Source organism: Panulirus ornatus, chromosome 2 (assembly GCF_036320965.1).
Source record: "Panulirus ornatus isolate Po-2019 chromosome 2, ASM3632096v1, whole genome shotgun sequence".
Classification (NCBI taxonomy): domain Eukaryota; kingdom Metazoa; phylum Arthropoda; class Malacostraca; order Decapoda; family Palinuridae; genus Panulirus; species Panulirus ornatus.
The window spans coordinates 55,943,117-55,952,423 of NC_092225.1; the positions used below are offsets into that span (position 1 = coordinate 55,943,117).

The window sequence follows — 9,307 nt, forward strand, 5'->3', positions numbered from 1 at the left end:
AATAGATTTCGTATACCCACCAAGATATACTGTACAAGTTTACTAAGGAAGCTGTGTCTTAACAAAAGCTGATCAAGTGAGAGAAGAAATAGCAGAACTGAAGGATTTAGATGAATGCACTGTTGAGTCATCAGGGTATGAGTATACTTGGAAATCATTGAAAAAAAAAAAAAAGAGGGACAGTGTAGGGTACATGACAGAACCTTGAGGGACATGGCTGTTGATGGAGAAAGGGGGGAGGCTGATGCATCAACAACCACAAAGATAGATTGGCTGGAAAGAAATTAAGATATAAAGGAGCAAAGTGAGGGAGGGAAGCCAAAAGAAGAGAGCTTAGAGATGAGACCTCGATGCCATACCCTGTTAAATACACATGAATCCCCAATACCTTTCAGGGGTGATGACCAGACATAAGCATGATAGGAAAGAATATTAGCGGTGGATCTCGCCTCATGGTGATCACAGAGAAGACCGAGTTTCAAGGTGTCCAAGGATATGGGAATCGAAGAGGGTTTCAAAGACTGGAAATGGTAATGTCAAAGCAATAGGAAGACAGTGGTGTCCTAACAGTTCACCCTGCTTATTGATGGGATGTATCAAAATGCATAATTCCAAGATCAGTGCAGAAATGTCTTTTATCCTTAATCATTTATGTATTCCACTGAGAGCTGCTTTGCCTTATCATATCACCCAAATGAAAAAAGCAAGGGTAAGTAAGTACGTTTTTCCTAAGAATATGAAAAATATCAAGCTGTTCATCACAAATGCATTCTTACTATAAAAGTACATATCTTTTTATCTTCACTTCTTACAATACTATAATCATTGCATTAATACCTAGGCCTACATTTTCCCTACCCTTCATGACCCCACCACTAAAGAGGTAATATCAAAAGATAGTTCAAAAGGTTAATAAAGCTAAATGTCACTTATCTTTCCTTACTGCAGCAATAGGGAATCCACACGAGAAAACTAAGATACAGAACTTATGGATGTGGAGAGTCTAGTCTGCACTTTTACCCTCACCCTTTCATCTTGTATGCTTTAGCCCACTATTTCCCCTCTAATGCAAAGCCCTTCCCACAACAGGTGAACCTAACTCAGGGAGTTGGAGGTCCGTGTTCTGAAACTTTGGATACGAGAACAAGAGACAATATTATGCACGTCAATTGTATGACTGCCTTTTCACGCATGCGAAAGTTATATATCTCAAGAGCTGAATATAGAGGCGGAATTGCCTCCTCTATAACGACATCTGCGAGAATATGTGAGAATTTTTGGATAAAACTTTGGAAAAAGACATGTTGGAGCCTTATATGACGATAGGTATTTCTAGTTTATACACGACAATACTTAAAAGTATGTCTTTCGTGGGTGATCTACTTCTGGGCAATATCACAAACATCAACTTACTGCTTCGCTAACCGTAATTCTTCACCGAAAAATTAGCCACAAACTGTTAGACTTGAATATGCACATGTGCTCCGTCAACAGGCCACCAGTGAAAGGACGGTGAGAATGTGGATGTAATATTTAGAAATAACTTATTTGTTGAAATTACAAAAGCGTTTTTATATTTTATCTATCTGAAAAATTAGAGTAATCTAATGATGACTAATACTGTTTTCACATAATATTTCTATGAAGTCGTAAAATATGTAACGTAGAACAATGTCGGTCCCACGATACGTGTATAAGTGATAATTCTTTGAAAGAAGACCTGTGGATCTGTTTAAATTTTGGAAGTCTTGATTATGTCCTTGATCTTACTTAACCTTACCTAAATCAGATAATCTATCCTACTCCCATAATATTACAAGAACCCAAGGCCTCCCAGTATGTGTATAACCAGCATTTGACGGTCAAAGTACCTGGCGCAAACAACCACCAGCGTACGAAAACTAAGACATGAAAGCTTTGGATGCTCCCTTATCATATACATATATCTCATACATATTCGCCATTTCCCAAATTTGCGATGTACATAAAGGACAGAGGAGTGAGCCTCTCAGGGAATATCCTCAGTTGGCTCCCTCCTTCGTTCTATCTTTTGGAAAAATTAAGAAACGAGAGGGGAGAATGACCCACCTCTTCATGGAAGTCGCCTTCTTCAACACGCAAGGAATACGTGAGAAGTATTCCCTCTCCCATATCCCCATTATATGTACTAACATATTCAAAATAACTGTGATCTATTCTTTTTTTCTGTCTTTGAAATTTTCAGTATTAGTTTCATATCATAATGAATTATGGAATTATTCAGTTATCTTGTACAATTAAAGGCCTTCACAAAAATCGTTTCTCAGCATATATATATATATATATATATATATATATATATATATATATATATATATATATATATATATATATATATATATATCTTTTTTTTTTTTTTTGCTTTGTCGCTGTTTCCCGCGTTTGCGAGGTAGCGCAAGGAAACAGATGAAAGAAATGGCCCAACCCACCCCCATACACATGTATATACATACGTCCACACACGCAAACATACATACCTACACAGCTTTCCATGGTTTACCCCAGTCGCTTCACATGCCCTGATTCAATCCACTGACAGCACGTCAACCCCGGTATACCACATCGATCCAATGCACTCTATTCCTTGCCCGCCTTTCACCCTCCTGCATGTTCAGGCCCCGATCACTCAAAATCTTTTTAACTCCATCTTTCCTCCTCCAATTTGGTCTCCCACTTCTCCTCGTTCCCTCCACCTCTGACACATATATCCTCTTGGTCAATCTTTCCTCACTCATTCTCTACATGTGACCAAACCATTTCAAAACACCCTCTTCTGCTCTCTCAACCACACTCTTTTTATTTCCACACATCTCTCTTACCCTTACGTTACTTACTCGATCAAACCACCTCACACCACACATTGTCCTAAAACATCTCATTTCCAGCACATCCATCCTCCTGCGCACAACTCTATCCATAGCCCACGCCTCGCAACTATACAACATTGTTGGAAACACTATTCCTTCAAACATACCCATTTTTGCTTTCCGAGATAATGTTCTCGACTTCCACACATTCTTCAAGGCTCCCAGGATTTTCGCCCCCTCCCCCACCCTATGATCCACTTCCGCTTCCATGGTTCCATCCGCTGCCATATATATATATATATACATTATCCCTGGGGATAGGGGAGAAAGAATACTTCCCACGCATTCCTCGCGTCGTAGAAGGCCACTAACCGGGACGGGAGCGGGGGAGCTAGAAACCCTCCCCTCCTTGTATTTTAACTTTCTAAAAGGGGAAACAGAAGAAGGAGTCACGCGGGGAGTGTTCATCCTCCTCGAAGGCTCAGATTGGGGTGTCTAAATATGTGTGGATGTAACCAAGATGAGAAAAAAGGAGAGATAGGTAGTATGTTTGAGGAAAGGAACCTGGATGTTTTGGCTCTGAGTGAAACGAAGCTCAAGGGTAAAGGGGAAGAGTGGTTCGGCAACGTCTTGGGAGTAAAGCCAGGGGTTAGTGAGATGACAAGAGCAAGGGAAGGAGTAGCACTACTCCTGAAACAGGAGTGGTGGGAGTATGTGATAGAGTGCAAGAAAGTAAACTCTAGATTGATATGGGTAAAACTGAAAGTTGATGGAGAGAGATGGGTGATTATTGGTGCATATGCACCTGGGCATGAGAAGAAAGATCATGAGAGGCAAGTGTTTTGGGAGCAGCTGAATGAATGTGTTAGTGGTTTTGATGCACGAGACCGGGTTATAGTGATGGGTGATTTGAATGCAAAGGTGAGTAATGTGGCAGTTGAGGGAATAATTGGTATACATGGGGTGCTCAGTGTTGTAAATGGAAATGGTGAAGAGCTTGTAGATTTATGTGCTGAAAAAGGACTGGTGATTGGGAATCCCTAGTTTAAAAAGAGAGATATAAATAAGTATACGCATGTAAGTAGGAGAGATGGCCAGAGAGCATTATTGAATTACATGTTAATTGGTAGGCGCGCGAAAGAGAGACTTTTAGATGTTAATGTGCTGAAAGGTGCAACTGGAGGGATGTCTGATCATTATCTTGTAGAGTCGAAGGTGAAGATTTGCAAAGGTTTTCAGAAAAGAAGAGAGAATGTTGGGGTGAAGAGGGTGGTGAGAGTAAGTGAGCTTGGGAAGGGCACTTGTGTGAGGAAGTACCAGGAGAGACTGAGTACAGAATGGAAAAAGGTGAGAACAAAGGACGTAAGGGGAGTGGGGGAGGAATGGGATGTATTTAGGGAAGCAGTGATGGCTTGCGCAAAAGATGCTTGTGGCATGAGAAGCGTGGGAGGTGAGCAGATTAGAAAGGGTAGTGAGTGGTGGGATGAAGAAGTAAGATTATTAGTGAAAGAGAAGAGACAGGCATTTGGACGATTTTTGCCTGGAAACAATGCAAATGATTGGGAGATGTATAAAAGAAAGAGGCAGCAGGTCAAGAGAAAGGTGCAAGAGGTGAAAAAGAGGGCAAATGAGAGTTGGGGTGAGAGAGTATCATTAAATTTTAGCAGGAGGTCAAGAGAAAGGTGCAAGAGGTGAAAAAGAGGGCAAATGGGAGCTGGGGTGAGAGAGTATCATTAAATTTTAGGGAGAATAAATAGATGTTTTGGAAGGAGGTAAATAAAGTGTGTAAGACAAGGGAACAAATGGGAACTAAAGTGAAGGGGGCTACTGGGGAGGTGATAACAAATAGTGGTGTTGTGAAGAGATGGAGTGAGTATTTTGAAGGTGTGGTGAACGTGTTTGATTATAGAGTGGCAGATATAAGGTGTTTTGGTCGAGGTGGTGTGCAAAGTGAGAGGGTTAGGGAGTATGATTTGGTAAACAGAGAAGAGGTAGTAAAAGCCGGCAAGGCAGCGGGTTTCGATGGCATTGCAGTGGAATTCATTAAAAAAAAGGGGGAGACTGTACTGTTGACTGGTTGGTAAGGATATTTAATGTATGTATGATTCATGGTGAGGTGCCTGAGGATTGGCAGAAAGCTTGCATAGTGCTATTGTACAATGGCAAAGGGGATAAAATTGAGTGCTCAAATTACAGAGGTATAAGTTTGTTGAGTATTACTGGGAAATCATATGGGAGGGTATTGATTGAGAGGGTGAAGGCATGTACAAAGCATCAGATTGGGGAAGAGCAGTGTGGTTTCAGAAGCGGCAGAGGATGTGTGGATCAGGTGTTTGCTTTGAAGAATGTATGTGAGAAATACTTAGAAAAGCAAATGGATTTGTATGTAGCATTTATGGATCTGGAGAAGGTATATGATAGAGTTGATAGAGATGCTCTGTGGAAGGTATTAAGAATATATGGTGTGGGAGGCAAGTTGTTAGAAGCAGTGAAAAGTTTTTATCGAGGACGTAAGGCATGTGTACGTGTAGGAAGAGTGGAAAGTGATTGGTTCTCAGTGAATGTAGGTTTACGGCAGAGGTGTGTGATGTCTCCATGGTTGTTTAATTTGTTTATGGATGGGGTTGTTAGGGAGGTGACTGCAAGAGTTTTGTAAAGAGGGGCAAGTATGCTGTCTGTTGTGGAAGAGAGAGATTGAGAAGTGAGTCAGTTGTTGTTCGCTGATGATACAGCGCTGGTGGCTGATTCATGTGAGAAACTGCAGAAGCTGGTGACGGAGTTTGGTAAAAAGTGTGAAAGAAGAAAGTTGAGAGTAAATGTGAATAAGAGCAAGGTTATTAGGTACAGTAGGGTTGAGGGACAAGTCAATTGGGAGGTAAGTTTGAATGGAGAAAAACCGGAGGAAGTAAAGTGTTTTAGATATCTGGGAGTGGATTTGGCAGCGGATGGAACCATGGAAGCTGAAGTGAATCATAGGGTGGGGGAGGGGGCGAAAATTCTGGGAGCCTTGAGGAATGTGTGGAAGTCGAGAACATTACCTCGGAAAGCAAAAATGGGTATGTTTGAAGGAACAGTGGTTCCAACAATGTAGTATGGTTGCGAGGAATGGGCTATGGATAAAGTTGTGCAGAGGAGGGTGGATGTGCTGGAAATGAGATGTTTGAGGACAATATGTGGTGTGAGGTGGTTTGATCGAGTAAGTAATAATAGGGTAAGTGAGATGTGTGGTAATAAAAAGAGTGTGTTTGAGAGAGCAGAAGAGGTATATATATATATATATATATATATATATATATATATATATATATATATATATATATATATATATATATATAGGGGCCCAGGTGAGGATATTCCCTCAAGGGCCCAGTCCTCTGTTCTCAACGCTACCTCGCTAATGCGGGAAATGGCGAATAGTATGAAAGAAAGATATATATATATATATATATATATATATATATATATATATATATATATATATATATATATATATATATATAAATTTTTTAATAAATTCCACTGCAATACCATCCAAACCTGCTGCCTTGCCAGCTTTCATCTTCCCCAAAGCTTTTACTACCTCTTCTCTGTTTACCAAATCATTTTCCCTAACCCTCTCACTTTGCACACCACCTCGACCAAAACACCCTATATCTGCCACTCTATCACTTCACTGAAGTTTCCATCTGCTCCCTTGTCTTACGCACTTTATGTACCTCCTTCCAGAACATCTTTTTATTCTCCCTAAAATTTAATGATACTCTCTCACCCCAACTCTCATTTGCCCTCTTTTTCACCTCTTGCACCTTTCTCTTGACCTCCTGTCTCTCTCTTTTATACATCTCCCACTCATTTGCATTTTTCCCTGCAAAAATCGTCCAAATGCCTCTCTCTTCTCTTTCACTAATAATCTTACTTCTTCATCCCACCACTCACTACCCTTTCTAATCAACCCACCTCCCACGCTTCTCACGCCACAAGCTCCTTTTGCGCAAGCTATCACTGCTTCCCTAAATACATCCCATTCCTCCCCCACTCCCCTTACCTCCTTTGTTCTCACCTTTTTCCATTCTGTACTCAGTCTCTCCTGGTACTTCCTCACACAAGTCTCCTTCCCAAGCTCACTTACTCTCACCACCCTCTTCACCCCAACATACTCTCTTCTTTTCTGAAAACCTATACAAATCTTCACCTTCGCCTCCACAAGATAATGATCAAACTGTATTGTTGACTGGTTGGTAAGGTTATTTAATGTATGTATGATTCATAGTGAGGTGCTTGAGGATTAGCGGAATGCTTGCATAGTGCCATTGTACAAAGGGAAAGGGGATAAGAGTGAGAGCTCACATTACAGAGGTATAAGTTTGTTGAGTATTCTTGGTAAATATATGGGAGCGTATTGATTGAGAGGGTGAAGGCATGTACAGAGCATCAGATTGGGGAAGAGCAGTGTGGTTTCAGAAGTGGTAGAAGATGTGTGGATCAGATGTTTGCTTTGAAGAATGTATGTGAGGAATACTTAGAAAAGCAAATGGATTTGTATGTAGCATTTATGGATCTGGAGAAGGCATATGATACAGTTGATAGAGATGCTCTGTGGAAAGTACTAAGAATATATGGTGTGGGAGGGAAGTTGTTAGAAGCAGTGAAAAGTTTTTATCGAGGATGTAAGGCATGTGTACGTGTAGGAAGAGAGGAAAGTGATTGGTTTGCAGTGAAGGTAGGTTTGCGGCAGGGGTGTGTGATGTCTCCATGGTTGTTTAATTTGTTTATGGATGGGGTTGTTAGGGAGGTGAATGCAAGAGTTTTGGAAAGAGGGGCAAGTATGCAGTCTGTTGTGGATGAGAGAGCTTGGGAAGTGAGTCAGTTGTTGTTTGCTGATGATGATACAGCGTTGGTGATTAATTCATGTGAGAAACTGCAGAAGCTGGTGACTGAGTTTGGTAAAGTGTGTGAAAGAAGAAAGTTGAGAGTAAATGTGAATAAGAGCAAGGTTATTATGTACAGTAGGGTTGAGGGTCAAGTCAATTGGGAGGTAAGTTTGAATGGAGAAAAACTGGAGGAAGTAAAGTGTTTTAGATATCTGGGAGTGGATGTGGCAGCGGATGGAACCATGGAAGCGGAAGTGGATCATAGGGTGGGGAGGGGGCGAAAATCCTGGGAGCCTTGAAGAATGTGTGGAAGTCGAGAACATTATCTCGGAAAGCAAAAATGGGTATGTTTGAAGGAATAGAGGTTCCAACAAAGTTGTATGGTTGCGAGGCGTGGGCTATGGATAGAGTTGTTCGCAGGAGGGTGGAAATGAGATGTTTGAGGACAATGTGTGATGTGAGGTGGTTTGATCGAGTAAGTAACGTAAGGGTAAGAGAGATGTGTGGAAATAAAAAGAGCGTGGTTGAGAGAGCAGAAGAGGGTGTTTTGAAATGGTTTGGGCACATGGAGAGAATGAGTGAGGAAAGATTGACCAAGAGGATATATGTGTCGAAGGTGGAGGGAACGAGAAGTGGGAGACCAAATTGGAGGTGGAAAGATGGAGTGGAAAAGATTTTGTGTGATCGGGGCCTGAACATGCAGGAGTGAAAGGCGTGCAAGGAATAGAGTGAATTGGATCGATGTGGTATACCGGGGTTGACGTGGTGTCAGTGGATTGAATCAGGGCATATGAAGCGTCTGGGGTAAACCATGGAAAGCTGTGTAGGTATGTATATTTGCGTGTGTGGACGTATGTATATACATGTGTATGGGGGTGGGTTGGGCCATTTCTTTCGTCTGTTTCCTTGCGCTACCTCGCAAACGCGAGAGACAGCGACAAAGCAATATATATATATATATATATATATATATATATATATATATATATATATATATATATATATATATATAATATTCCTATGAGTCCACGGGGAAAATGAAAAACGTTAAGTTCCCGAGTTCACTTTCGTGTAATAATCACATCATCAGGGGAGGCAGAAGAGAGAAATATAAGTCAGTTGATATAAAAAGAAGAGGCAGAGCTAGGATGCCATTTGGTAACCAAACGATTGTCCAAGACAGACACCGAGCGTTCTTAAACCTATTGTACAGACAAGAACGTGAATTGTTTACAAATTCTATCAACAATAAAGTTATTCAAGTTGTATAGACCATCACTAATATCAAGATTATAATTCTTTGTGTATTTTATAATAGAAGATTCAATGATATTTCTCGTGGTATTGGAGTTAGAGTTGATAAATGAGATGGCAGTACTCCAGTCAGTACAATGACCATTTTTTTTAACGTGATTAAACAAGGCATTTGATTTTTGTCCCGTTCTTATACTATATTTATGTTGCTTAAGTCTAACAGAAAGATCCTTACCAGTCTGCTAACATAAAACTTATCAATTTCTACATGCCACTTTATAGATGAACCCAGGTAAATTTTCTAGTGAGTTCCTGATTAAGATATTCTTTATAGTA

At 40.6% G+C, this 9,307-nt stretch overlaps 1 protein-coding gene across 8 annotated transcripts in view; it reads right to left on the reverse strand.

Annotated features, from left to right (window-relative positions):
• The window catches only part of LOC139756557 (uncharacterized), a 119,041-nt gene that overhangs the window by 75,467 nt on the left and 34,267 nt on the right, over positions 1-9,307 (reverse strand). For 6 of the 8 annotated variants that reach the window (XM_071676177.1, XM_071676209.1, XM_071676197.1 and 3 more), the window contains exon 1: positions 1,414-1,527. The exons of 1 other annotated variant lie outside the window; for it this stretch is intronic. The gene's annotated coding sequence lies outside the window, so the exon portion shown is untranslated. Of the gene's footprint in view, positions 1-1,413; positions 1,528-1,780; positions 1,803-9,307 lie in introns of those variants that run through there. One more of the 8 variants, XM_071676171.1, reaches the window with a different exon arrangement.